This window comes from Crotalus tigris, unplaced genomic scaffold (genome assembly GCF_016545835.1).
Source record: "Crotalus tigris isolate CLP2741 ecotype Arizona unplaced genomic scaffold, ASM1654583v1 scf7180000024346.1432988, whole genome shotgun sequence".
In the NCBI taxonomy this organism is placed as follows: Eukaryota; Metazoa; Chordata; class Lepidosauria; order Squamata; family Viperidae; genus Crotalus; species Crotalus tigris.
Genome location: NW_024100515.1, coordinates 985,613 through 999,081, shown reverse-complemented (window position 1 = coordinate 999,081; position 13,469 = coordinate 985,613). Strand labels below are relative to the sequence as shown.

General features: G+C 39.1%; 1 long non-coding RNA gene across 2 annotated transcripts in view; it reads left to right on the top strand.

Annotated features, from left to right (window-relative positions):
• The first annotated feature begins 1,316 nt into the window (after positions 1-1,316).
• Positions 1,317-13,469, top strand: part of LOC120300631 — a 71,588-nt gene continuing 59,435 nt past the window's right edge. For both annotated transcript variants that reach the window (XR_005554705.1, XR_005554704.1), the window contains exons 1-2: positions 1,317-1,439; positions 3,279-3,355. This is a non-coding gene — a long non-coding RNA (uncharacterized LOC120300631). The remainder of the gene's footprint in view (positions 1,440-3,278; positions 3,356-13,469) is intronic.

Below are 13,469 nucleotides of genomic sequence, written 5' to 3'. Positions count from 1 at the left end.
GTAAATTGGGTCTCTCCTGGTCAAAGTCCACAGCCTGCTAAGTTTGAGGGAACCCTGCTCCCCTACCTTAACAGCACTCAAAAGGAATGGATTGCCCCAGAAAATATGTATTGGATTTGTGGTAATTTGGCCTATGAGAAGCTACCCATAAACTGGGCAGGAACATGTATTTTAGGTTGGATTAAGCCATCCTTCTTCCTCCTACCTATCAGGGCAAGACAGCTGTTAGGTGTACCCGTATATGACCCCATAGGGATAATGAGGCGGAGGAGAGATGTGGATACTGCCTTCTCCAACTTCCCTTGTAAGGAGCTTGCTGAATATGAGAAGACCAATGTGTGGAATTCTGAAAGAATTGTGTGCTCCTATGGGCAGGCTACCTGGGCTGAGGATGGTTCATATGGTTACAGGACACCTATCTACATGTTAAATAGGATTATCCGGCTCCAAGCTGTCTTGGACCTGGCAGGCCAACGTCTCGACAAAGCTCTCAATATATTGTCTGATACCACAGATAAGATACGAAGAGCAGTGTATCAGAATAGGTTGGCCCTAGATTACATCTTGGCTAAGGAAGGAGGTGTTTGTGGCAAGTTCAATCTTTCCAACTGTTGCTTGCAGATTGATGAGACAGGAAAGGTCATTAAGCAGTTAACCACTGAAATGAGACAACTTACTCACAATGCTGATCAGGAATGGAAAGGTTTTGACTTTACCCAGGTATTTACATCCTGGTTTCCTAAATTACCTGGTTTACAAGCCATTGTAGCACTTGTGGGAATTATTGCTCTTGGTTGTTTAATTCTACCTTGTATTTTACCTCTTGCTACCCGCACCATTTCCAAGACCCTCTCTATGCTAGTTGAAAAAAGATCTGTAACCCAGGCCATGGCTCTTCTGGAGGAAGGAGAATATACTACCTTATATTATCCTCCCAGATATGAAACTCCTCAATAATCTTGGGATATTCGTGAAGTTTCAAGGGGAGGAAATGAGGTGGGCAGTAAGATCTATATATATATTTTAATAAGAATGCTTGTTGTTTGGCTGTGCAATGTAACCAAAAAATCATATAACCTGTGTGTCATAATTATAGAGATGTGTTAATGCTATGTAGAAACCATTTTACAAGAAGTGTCAGTGTCAACTAAAAGTCACAGATGTTGTAAGATAACACCCGGGACGAGAGGTGTGGTAAGGCAACCGTTTGGGCAAACTTCTCCTTTTTGCTTATGTAACTGCAAGATATAAACTTCTCTGTTTAAGTGTGTTAAAGGTAGATAAGGACCACCCTGTGGCTAAGGCGTGGGTGGTGAATACTATAAGAATTAACCCCTGAGAATAGCTCAGGGCTCAGAATTTGTCATGCTAATACTCTGAGCCATCGTGCACGAATAAAAACCTGTTTTCTCCAGCCCTTCGTGGTCTTGTCTTCTGATGTAAGTATTAGGGTTTCCACTACAACTAGATAAATGGTCCTGAGTTGAGGATTACCTGTGTTTGGATGTTCATACATTTATATTGCCTCTCTAATTATTTTGGAAAGAATCTCTTATGAACTGCTAGGATGCACATTGTCTGTAGATGTCTTTTATGATTTAATTCTTGTCTTCAGGGAATGCAAACTGTCCTGTGTTTTTATAGCCACAATAAATGCACAATCTTAGATAGCACGATTTGCGTCAACATGACAGAAATGATTAATTTTAACTGATTTATCTTTTGGATTTCTGTCACTATGTAAACTGGCAGCCTATGAGAAGTAGTATCTTTACAGCTTAGAGAGGGCTGTAAAGCACTAGGAAGCGGTATATAAGTCTAAGTGCTATTGCTATTAATCTTGTAACTAATAATGGCTGATGACAATTACTATTTTTCCTACAAACTATTATTATCTACATTTCTTAGAATATTATGGAATTATCATTATGGAGGTAATTTTATCACTGCAAGATATTGTTGCATTAACTGAGTTCCAAGGTAACCAGCATTTCCCAAGAAACCTATCAATGGTTCCATTATTTTTGAAATAACCACGTAGACAAATTGCTCAAATGACATCTTATGTAGATGGTTTTGAGGAGAGGTGGGGTGATTGTCTTTCCTGGATAACTGTAAAAGGAATGTTAAGCACATTTGACTCATTCTTTTTTAGAGGGCCATTGGACATAATTTACATATCAGCTATGTTCACACCACACATTTAACCAGGTTAATTATAAAGGTTGCATTAACACATTTTGGTTAATTATAAACTTTGTTCATTTGTGGTGGGTGTGTTGTCATATTATTTGAACTCTCAGTTTCATCAGCTTCTGATTTAGTGTTGTGTGAATTCAGTTATTCTGAAAGATATAAAGAGTATGTGTTAAAAAGTTTAAAAATGTGAAAATGAGCCCAGGGGATAAAGAGAAGGAAGGAAGGAAGGAAGGAAGGAAGGAAGGAAGGAAGGAAGGAAGGAAGGAAGGAAGGAAGGAAGGAAGGAAGGAAGGAAGGAAGGAAGGAAGGAAGGAAGGGGAGAGAGAGAGAGAGAGAGAGAGAGAGAGAAAGAAAAGAAAAGAAATTTCCTGACAGTTAAAACAATTAACCAGTGGAACAACCTGCCTCCAGAAGCTGTGAATGTTCCAACACTGGAAGTTTTTAAGAAGAGACTGGACAGCCATTTGTCTGAAATGGTATAGGGTTTCCTGCCTAAGCAGGGGGTTGGACTTGATGACCTCCAAGGTCCCTTCCATCTCTATTATTATTGTTGTTGTTATTAGTAGTAGTTGTAGTAGTAGTAGTAGTAGTAGTAGTAGTAGTAGTAGTATGGAAGGAAGGAAGGAAGGAAGGAAGGAAGGAAGGAAGGAAGGAAGGAAGGAAGGAAGGAAGGAAGGAAGGAGAGGAGCATCTGCCTCTAGAGGAATTAATATGGGGTGAATTTAAAAGGTACTTATTCCTAATCTACTGTGTCTTGGAAAGGTGAGCAGAATAGTGGAATGCTATTGGTGCAACTTTTCTCCAATATAAGCCAATTTCCCCTTTCCCGTTATATACCCACCTGACTGAGCCCTCGTCCTTGTTCATAACTTTCCAGCACATATGATGGTTTAGGTAAGAGTAGAAAATAGTTGGTTGCACAAGCTGGTATAACTATGGGATAGAATCCATAAAGATATATACCTTTTATGAAAAGGAAATGTCATGCTACTATTTGTTGAACATCAGAAAAAACAATAGAATAAAAATTGTTCAAATTTTCATATTCATTACTAATTTGTAAATATATTTTTACACAGGATTTAACATTGTCTATGTCTGTGGAGGCAGTGCTGCTTATCTGTGATTTTACATCAGTTCAATTTTCTTCTCCATGGTTAGAAACTATTACAATTAATATTTCAACTAGAGCAATTATTATCTGATTCATATTTGACCAAAAAAACTACGCATACACAGTATTTACATTTATTATGGACATAATGCTAAATATATTGAGACAGGGCTAGGCAAAATCCTAAAATTATATTTCTTGCAATATGTTATCATTAGCTGTACCAAAAGGTGCTTATTTTTATTTTATTATCTCTATAAGGCTGTGGTGTATGATGTGTAACCATAATATAAAAATACCTTACACACAAAGCAAGCATGATTAAAAGTGTTGTGAGTCACCAAATGCAAAGGGGTTGGTGATGGTTAACCAAAATGTCGAGATGGCACCAAACTGCTTATCCATTCCCTTTTATTAGTAAATAAGTCCCAGTAAAGAAAATGTATTTATATTTTAGAAAATATACCTAGCTGTCAAACACTAAGAAAATCAGGAGATCCAAGCAGATTGGGTGTGAAGAATTATTGCAAGCTTAAGCTCTCTACAAGAATCTGAACTACTAACAGCCCAAGCAAATTGGCGGTAGATAAGCGTCACAGATCTCTTGTGGGTGTGAAGGGACTTATGGCTGATGATGCATTTGACCCCTCCCTCACACTCAGCCTGGTCATACCCTATACTAGCATTGTGCAAAACTCCTATACAATAAGGGCATGGAATTATTGTACAATTGCCAGCACTTCTTACTATTACCTGTGCCACCTGGTGGTGCTGGGAGTTGTAGTTCAAAATATTTATAGGTTTCTCACCCTCACTAAATTCAGTGGAACTTATTTCTGAGTATATGATCAGGACTGTGCTCTAAAGGAACACAGATTTCATGACTCCAGCACAATTCTGAACATACAAGAATTCTCTTTATGGCAGTTTTCACCTTAACACACTTCAGTTGTATCTCACTATAGTGACCAAACAAGGGATGAGACACAGTACAGGGAGATGAACACGCAGATGCTTTTGAGCAGATAACTGTATCTAGCTGATGCAAGCAGACTACAGAATATGATGCAAAATTTCGAAACACAATAATTAACAACTATAGAAAGAAGTACCTGAAATTAAAGGCAATATATAAAGAATGAGATTGTAGTTTAGCTCCCATGCTTCCCACGCATGAGAAGCTAATGCTGCCTTTTTTTGTAGAGATTTTTGAGGGACAAGGGCTCTTTGGTGACATTAAAATAAAATCAGGTAAAATGTAAATGAACGTCATATTGCAGTTAAACCCAATTTTTATTTTAGATGAAAGTAAATGGCAGAGGGAGGAGGATGGGGACTTACCAATTAGGGAAAACCAAATTGTGCTACTTTTTTTGACTGCAAGGCCAGTATCCTAGCAACAGCTGTGCCTGCTATTCCCCTTCTAGAGACTTTGCTGACTCACCAGCTGATTCACTCTGACAGCATCTTTATTTGGCTTCTGATTAGCATCGCTGTGTGTGGCTTCTGTGCCTGCCCTAGGCCAACCTATATATAGTTTCTGCTTTTCCCTCCATGATACAGTGAGCTTTACCAGTGATGGTCCTTTCAGAGGATCAACCAAGGATCCCCCCCCCTTTTTTTTTTTTTTTTTTTGCTCTTTGCTAGACATATTCTCTCTTTGGCACACAGAAGCAGTAATTAAGCTGAAGGAAACAAAGAATTCAATCTGTATAGTTAACATCCTGAAAGGAACTCTCAGTTTTTGTACACTTGCCAATAGCTAGAGGCCTGTTCGCCTATCGAGGAACATGTGCAATCTACATGCGCACCAAGAACCCCTGCACATCACAGCAAGCCTCAATGAACTCACAAGATCCTCCTTATGCAAACAAGAGTTGACATTTAAAGCAAGACAATGTGCTTGAAACAGTTCCTTTTCCATTAATGCAGCTTTACATTAGACCAAGCTGTAGACCAGTGGTTCTCAACCTGTGGGTCGGGACCCCATTTGGGGTCAAATGTCCATTTCATGGGGGTCACCAAACTATGCTGTCCGCCATTTTTTTCCCTTTTCCCTAGCTGTCCTACTCCCTCTTATTGGTGGCCACACCCACTTGGGGGTCACCACAACATGGGGAACTGTATTATGGGGTCACGGCATTAGAAAGGTTGAGAATCACTGCTGTAGACCAAAGTGAGATACGGTAGTTTTGATTCACCTCAGTGACTAATTTGCCTCAAGGAGACATTTTGTATTCCTTACTTTCTCTTCTGCCACTTTCAATATCTAGAAAGGGCCTCTCCGCACATGCTCCATGGAAGCCACTTTCAGCTGTTAGGTGTGCTCAAAGCCTCTATGCAGGAAACCACAGAGAAGCAACATATCTGATTTGCTTTTCCTAGGATTGATTGCAGCTGCTTTAAGGAGTTGCAGAGGAATCCTGCATTCACGCCCAAAATACCTTTCTGCCTTCAATCTGATGTGCTTCACAACCCAACAATAATGGTTCTGAGCGAATGGCTTTTAATACAACAACACTGAAAATATGTAAAAATCATGAAGTCATTCAATGGGAATAAATGAGACTGAAAAAAGTGACTGCAACTTATGTTTTAAAAACTTACCAAAGTAGAAAATCAAACAGAGAAGGCCAAACCACCAATGTCTAAGAGAAGATCAAACATGCAAAGACAAAAAACCCCAGAAGACAGATTAATAACTGATTTATAAGATCATCAATGAAAGTGGCATATCAATTATTAACCAATAACTCTTATTTAAAGAATAAAATAAAATGGTGAATTGGACATGATGAAATAATGGTTAATAAGCTCAGAAGCAAACAAATGAATTTCAATTACCTATTAAAGTTACTAGACAGATTCCTAAGGAAAATTAAACATAGGAGTAAATGTAGACCATTGTTAGAAAAGGATAATTACAGCATTCAACGTTAAAACTAGTGTCCTAGTTTTAATTTGCACTCTTTTTATTGATGTTTATATCTTTGCTTGTGTCTTTTGAGTGTTTCCTACACTGTTTCCAACTATGTTTCATTATTTTGCAACATTGCTTTTATTGATTTTAGGCTATTCACATATAACGTCGAAGATTTAAGGAAAGAGAGCATATATAACAGATAAAATACTTTCCTGTGACCTCTGATTTAAGATATGGATTATCTATCTAGACAATACTTAGCTATTTGGACAGAAAATATATGGAACCATGTCCTCAGTCTTGCTAAATCAGATGGTTACTACCAAGCTCTGTAGACTAAATCTGCACAGTGAAATCAAGCATTAGAATGGGTTTGCCTCAAGAAAGAATCTCAAGATTTTGTTTACCCCCTTCTACTTATTTTAAGAAGCGAAGAGGGAAAGGCAGATGGTATCTCATCACCAAGTGATTTTCAAACTAAAATGTTGCAACTAGGACAAATACCAGGATAGCTTTCCTACTTGTGACATCAGCCTGATTTTCTTTCTCTTTTTCAGCTGAGGGAATGGCAGAGAAACCTGTCATAAAACATAAAACTTGACTTATGAAATCCTGCATAATAACGTTGGTTCTTATGATACTTGTAGTAATTTACATTTTGATGGGGTTGAGAAAAATAAGGGAAGCAGGAAGAGGAATTTTTCAGAGCATGGAAGGTTGAGGAAGAAGCAGTTGGGAAAGGAAGGTGTTTGGTGCAGAACTAGCACAGAGAACATTTTAGGTTCTTAAATGAGGAATATAAGAGATTTTCCATGGTGAAAATATAAAGGGAAGAGCAAAACAAGTTAGAAAATCATGCCATTAACAATACGTAATGTAGTACTGACTAGGACTGTGCTTACTGTGTAATAGCTTTGGGGGAAAATATACATATGTTCTGAGCTTCTCTGCTATGCCTTTCCCTCCCCCACCTCCATTTTGCTATTGTGGAAATCTAATTCATGTTTTTATTTTTATGCCTTAGAAAAAGATTATACATTCTGTTAGCTGACATATTAAGAGGCAGGTAGCTCAGTGCTGTGATCCTGGAGTGGAGACAAAGAACTAAACAGCTGTCCTTCCTTCAGTGTGTGAATTGGATGGTGTTTATTGTACATGCTGGTAGTATCTAAAAGGTTAGAATCCTATTTGCGTAAAAGGTAATTTGGAGGTTTTTCTGATAGTCAAAAGCATTCCTGTGTAAGAATATTGTATTTGTAATATTCTTTTTATGTTTCCTTCCTTAAAGTAACAAACCAAATTCTTATCAGTTGTAGTCTTGATCTGTTTGGGACTCTTTTGCAATTTGAACATTCCAATAAAAAAGTATACTTTATTGCATCAATCTCCAATAGCTTCAATACACTAATAGTCTCCCAATTCCAGTGGACAGAACATCAAATAAATAAAATTCTATCAGACTGGTTTATGTACCAATTCTTAAAAAATACTCCCCATCCTTAAGCTTATCTTCTAAAAACATATACATAAAACATAAAAACAAAGATTTTATCAATTAGAGAAAGGATTCAAGAAAATTAGTACAACACTGCAAAAAGAAAAGATCTAACACAAATTCTTGGCTTTACTGATTGCCTATTTTTTCAAATTTTCAAAGTACCAAAGCATATGTACCACTGCTTCACTCTTCCTGGATTTCCTTCTTCCTGGGGATTTTCCAGTACATTAGTTCTCCTAGGTCAGTGTTTCTCAACCTTGACAATTTTAAGGCATGTGGACTTCAACTCCCAGAATTCCACAGCCAGCATTGCTGGCTGTGGAATTCTGGGAGTTGAAGTCCACATGCCTTAAAATTGTCAAGGTTGAGAAACACTGTCCTAGGTAGAATGATGTTATTGTTTTTCCCAGACCTGGTTCTCCTTTCCTGGAGTTCTCCTTTTCATTTTAAAAAAAATCAATAGTTTTTGATATGTAATAGAGGGCAAAATACCTCCCTTTGTTTATTTGAAAGAGAGTCCTCTCCCCTTCATGAGAATGTATATTCTGATTGAGATGAATGGATTCTCTCTGAACCTGGTTTCTGCCTATGTCGAAGCTTCATCCACAAGAGGGGAAGTAAAGATATAATTTGATGGTAGCACTATCAGATCTGCTTTGCCATTTAAATAAAATATAAATACATTCAGAATTATTTCAATTATACATTTCTGTGGTAAAGATTCCTGGTACAGGTTTTATAGCTACAACTTAGAAAGCCCCAAATCGCTCTGTAAATACTATAATTTTATGTTGTATATTGTCAGTGTGACTATCGTTAACTCTCTGGAGAGTTAATTAAATGGATCAATAGAATATCTATTGATAAAGCCAACATTTCTTTACCTTTGATAGCCTACATCATTGGTGGCGAACCTATGGCACGGGTGCCAGAGGCATCACTCAGAGCCCTCTCTGTGGGCACGCGCACCGTCGCCCCAGTCCTAGGCCTTCAGCTGAGTTTTATAAAACCTTTTTGCTTTAGGCCTCTGCCGCCATGTCAAAAAAAAAAAAAGGTTCAGTCAGTCAATTTCAACTTCTCATGGGGAAAAAAAAGATCTCTCAAAGTTGGAATTGATTGATTGAACTTTTTATTCCCACCCAGTCTGCCGTTACCACCACAGCCACGCACACCCAATTGGTTACACCCAACCAATGGGCCACACCCACCCGGCATTCAACAATGCATAAGTGGGTTTTGGGTTGCAATTTGGGCACTCAGTCTCTAAAAGGTTTGCCATCACTGGCCTACATCTTCATTCCCTTGCTTGCAGAGAATAAATTCAGTAACCTTCCAGATGTTATTGAACTACAATTTCCAGCCGCTCTTACTAGCATAACCAGGGATGAGAAATATTGACAGTTGTAGGTCATCAACATCTAAAGTATTGCAAGTTGTTTCTTCCAGGCATACAGAAAATTTGTCCCATAGAATCAGTCTTTCTGGCTAGAAATCTTTTATTCCCATCCGCTGCAGATGCAAGAAAATTGCTAATAGCATCCATGATAGATAGAGCTGCCAAATCTGAGCTATAAAAATCTAAATGATCACAAAATGCTAGCAGAGAGATACCAGGCTATTGTAGAAGAGCAGAGGACAACTATGAAAGTCACTGGTGTTTATCAGGTGACAGGGTTAAAGAAATACCCAGCTGCTGATGTGGCCTTAGGCAAAAGGAAATGGGTTGTAGTGGGTAGTTTCAAATTAAGAGGATCGCCAGAATGCCTACTGCAGACATGAAAATCACACCAAAAGAATGGAGTAACCATCATTACTAACAAAAGAGTGCTAAGGTGTACCCATATAGATGGAGGAACTCTATCCAGCCAACTAAAACAAAACCTGGTGCTGACTGCAGCTGAGATCATGAACTACTTGTTGAAAAATTCCCTCCTAAAAAAAAGGCAAAATCATCAAAACAACAAGATTCTATCTCAGCATATGAATATACAGGGAAGATACAGAATAAATTCAATGAATTAATAATAATAATAATAATAATAATAATAATAGTAGTAGTAGTAGTAATAATAATAATAATAATAATAATAATAATAATAATAATAATAATAAAGTTGGAAGGGACAAATAGAAAGACTGTGGCAAAAGCAAGCAAGGGTAGTACCAATAGTAATAGGCTCCTTGGGTGCAATCCCAAAACAACTGGAGCACCACTTGAACACCATTGGCATTGACAAATTCGCTATTAGTCAATTGCAAAAGGCGGCCTTACTAGAAAATGCTTTCATCCTGTGACGATACCTGTACTACCATCAAACATCCACATCTGCCTATCCCAGGTCCTGGGTAAGGATTCGATAGGTAGGGTTTCCTGCCTGAGCAGGGGGTTGGACTAAATGACCTTCAAGGTCCCTTCCAACTTTACTACTACTATTATTATTATTATTATTATTAAGGTAGACAAAATGCCAAATCCAGTCTGAACATCTGGCTGACTGTGCGATGATCCATAATAAAGTTGGAAGGGACCTTGGAGGCCATCAAGTCCAACCCCCTACTCAGGCAGGTAACCCTATACCATTTCGGACAAATGGCTGTCCAGTTTCTTCTTAAAAACTTCCAATGTTGCAGCATTCACAGCTTCTGGAGGCAGATTGTTCCACTGGTTAATTGTTGTAACCGTCAGGAGGTTTATCCTTAGTTCTAGGTTGCTTCTCTCCTTGCTTAGTTTCCATCCATTGCTTCTTGCCCTGCCTTCAGGCACTCTGGAAATTAGCTTGACTCCCTCTTCTCTGTGGCAGCCCCTGAGATATTGGATCACTGCTATCATGTCCTGCCTTGTCCTTCTCTTCATTAAACTAGACATACTCAATTCCATCAACCTTTCCTTATATGTTTTAACCTCCAGTCCCCTAATCACCTTTGTTGCTCTCCTCTGTACTCTTTCTAGAGTCTCAACATCTTTTTTACATCGTGGTGACCAAAACTGGATGCAGTATTCCAAGTATGGCCTTACCAAGGCATTGTAAAGTGGTATTAACACTTCACGTGATCTTGATTCTATCCCTCTGTTAATGCAGCCTAGCACTGTGTTGGCTTTTTTGGCAGCTGCAGCACACTGCTGGCTTATATTTAAATGATTGTCCACTAGGACTCCGAGAACCCTCTCACAGTTACTACTATTGAGCAAGGTACCCCCTATACTATCCCTATACATTTAGTTTTTCTTGCCTAAATGTAGAACCTTACTTTTTTCACCATTGAATTTCATTTTGTTAGATAGTGCCCAGTGTTCAAGTCTGTCCAGATCCTCCTGTATCCTAAGCCTGTCTTCTGGAGTGTTGTCTATTCCTGCCAGCTTGGTGTCATCTGCAAATTTGATGAGTTCCCCATCTATCCCCTTGTCCAAATCATTGATGAAGATGTTGAAGAGCACTGGGCCCAGAACAGAGCCCTGGGGCACCCCACTACACACTTCCCTCCATGTAGATGTGGTTCCATTGAGGACCACATGCTGAGTACGGCCGGTCAGCCAGCTACGGATCCATCTGGTGGTGCTGCTGTCTAATCCGCAAATAGTAGGTTGTGATCTACTTTGTCAAATGCCTTACTGAAGTCCAAGTAAATTATATCCACAGCATTCCTCTGATCCACTAATTTTGTTACTTGGTCAAAGAATGCAATAAGGTTTGTCTGGCATGATCTGATTTTGATAAACCTGTGTTGGCTTTTAGTAATGACTTGGTTTGCCTGTAGATCAGGGATGTCAAACTCAATTTCACTGAGGGCCGCATCAGCATTGTGGTTGCCCTTGGGGGGCCGGGTGGTTGTGGCCAGAGTGGGTGCAGCCTAATGGGTGGTGTTGGTGGAGTGGGTGTGGCCTACTGGATGGGCGTGGCCAGTTCTACATCATTCGCATCAAGGGTGCCTATGGGGGGCCTGGGCAGGAGTGGGACAGATCTGAGGATCTCTGGCAGAAGGAACTGGGACTGGGGCAAGTGCCAAGGCATGGTCCACTGCAGCAAGTGCCAAGATGGCCACCACAAAATTGTACATTGGTTCCCGGCTGGCTTGGGCCAGAGCCAAGGCAGCAGGGGCCGTTCCCTCACTTTTTCCAGGATGGCTTCGCGGGCCACATGAAACCACTTCACGGGCCACATCTGGCCCCCGGGCCTTGTGTTTGACATGTCTACTGTAGATATTCGCTGATTTGTTGTTGATTATCTTTTCCAGAATCTTCCCAAGTATTGAGGTCAGCCTGATAGATCTGTAATTTTCTCGATCCATTTTTTTCGCTTTTTTGAAGACGGGAGCTGCATCAGCTCTTTTCCAGTCCTCTGGTAGTTCCCCAGTACTCCAGGATCTTTGAAAAATATAGTTCAGTGGTTCTGAGATCACAGCTATCAGTTCCTTGAGAACCTTGGGATGTAATTCATCTGGTCCTGGTGATTTGAACCTGTCTAGGCTGGACTGGTGCTCACTTACCATTTTCTTGCCTATCTTAACTTGTGTTTTTATTCTGTTTTTTATTGGCACTATTTTTGATAGGTTGGTCTGCTTTTCCCCTTTGTGTAAAGACAGATGCAAAAAATGAGTTAAATAGTTCTGCTTTTTCCCTGTTGCTTGTCACCTTCTTGCCACTTTCACCCACTAATGGAGCAATAGTTTTCTTCACTTTTTTCTTGTTTTTTACATGTTGAAAGAAGCTTTTTTTGTTGTTATTTTTTGACTTTGGTCACAAGCCTTAGTTCATTTTGAGCCTTAGCTTTCCTCACTTCATATTTGCAGGCTCAGGCTATTTGCTGATATTCTGACTTAGTTATGTGCCTCTCTTTCCACTTTCTATACTTGTCCTTTTTATATTTCAATTTATCAGAGAGTTCTTTGTGCAGCCATGCTGGTTTATTTTGAGAGCTGTTATTTTTCCTCTTTGTTGGTATTGTGCTAGACTGGGCTTCTATTATCTCACTTTTCAAAATTTCCCAAGCATCTTGAGTTGTTTTCCCCTGGAGGATTCTCATACATGGAATCCTTCCCAAACCCTCTCTAAGTTTATTGAAATTAGCTCTCTTGAAATCCAAGGCTCTAGTTTGACTGTGTTCTAGTGCTTGTGTTTCCATAATGTTGAATTCCAATATTGCATGATCACTTCCTCCCAGGGTTCCTATGTCCTCAACACCTTCTATCATTTCATCTCTGTTAGTGAGAATTAGATCCAAAATGGCTAATCCCCTAGTTCCCTTCTCTACTTTTTGAGAGACAAAGCTGTCAGGAATCTGTCTAATCTTCCACTTGGTGCAGGGTTTGTCTCCCAGTTGATGTCAGGGTAGTTAAAGTCCCCCATTACTATTGTGATGTGCTTCCTACATACCTTAGTTAGCTGACTACCAAAAGTTCATCTATTTCCTCTGTTTGGTTAGGTGGCCTATAGTATACACCTATGGCAATGTCATTTCCCCCCCCCCTTTTTTTTTATAGTGATCCAAATGCATTCAAGATAGTTTTCATCATTGTTGTGCTCTATTTCTGTAGATATTTGATAAACATAGTGCCTGAAAAATTCTCAACTAAAATTCAAGAAACTATTAAATAGGAAGCAAATGGAAACAGTTTATATTGTAGGAAACAAATGGCTGAAATGATATATTGAAAATTATTGTGAAAAAACAAAATGCAAAAAAGCAACAGTGACAGAAAAAATCCCAAATAATTAGTCAAATTCTAAAGAAAAACAA